Genomic DNA, 714 nt, shown 5'->3' on the forward strand with positions numbered 1-714 from the left:
ATGAGTTTGAGCAAATGCAGGGAGAAAGTGAAGGACAGGGAAGCCTGGCATGCTGCAGTTCCTGGGGTTGCAAAGAGTCGGACACAACTTAGTGACTGAACAACAATGACAATATTCTTTTAAACCACAAGTGTGCATACCATTTAATCAAGCACCTCACTCCTAGGAAATTGTTTTTCAGAAAATACTGACAAGTGTCTAATGATACTCTTTTCAAACAGGAACTTGGTTTGTTGTTTCCTGAATACAATAGGCAAGCATGCAGAAAACTAGGGGATCAATTTGGGCCAATTTGGGCTCTTGCACATAAATATGCTTTGCTTTTGATGTTTTTTTCCTCTGTACCAGAAAACCATAGGAGGAGAAAAGTCGATAAAGTTGAGTGAGCCTTTACTCTCCTTACTTAAAAGAAATGCGAGTAAGAAAGGGGAGAGGGGGACTAAGCAAAGAGAAACAGAAGTGTGAAGGACTCAGGCAGGGAGCTAAGGTTTTGCAGTTCAGTGAGGATCTTTGACTGAGTCTGTACTGAACAAATGTGTCAAAGAACCCTACCTTCTAGGTCATCTACAAGCATGCAGTTGAGCTCCCTGTGCTATATAGCAGCTTCCCTCTAGCTATCTATTTTAGACATAAATGGTAACCTACTCCAGTATTCTTGCCTGGGAAATCCCATGGAGAGAGGAGGCTGGCAGGCTACAGTCCACGGTCTCAAAG

Source organism: Bison bison, unplaced genomic scaffold (assembly GCF_000754665.1).
Source record: "Bison bison bison isolate TAMUID 2011002044 unplaced genomic scaffold, Bison_UMD1.0 scf7180017864108, whole genome shotgun sequence".
NCBI lineage: Eukaryota > Metazoa > Chordata > Mammalia > Artiodactyla > Bovidae > Bison > Bison bison.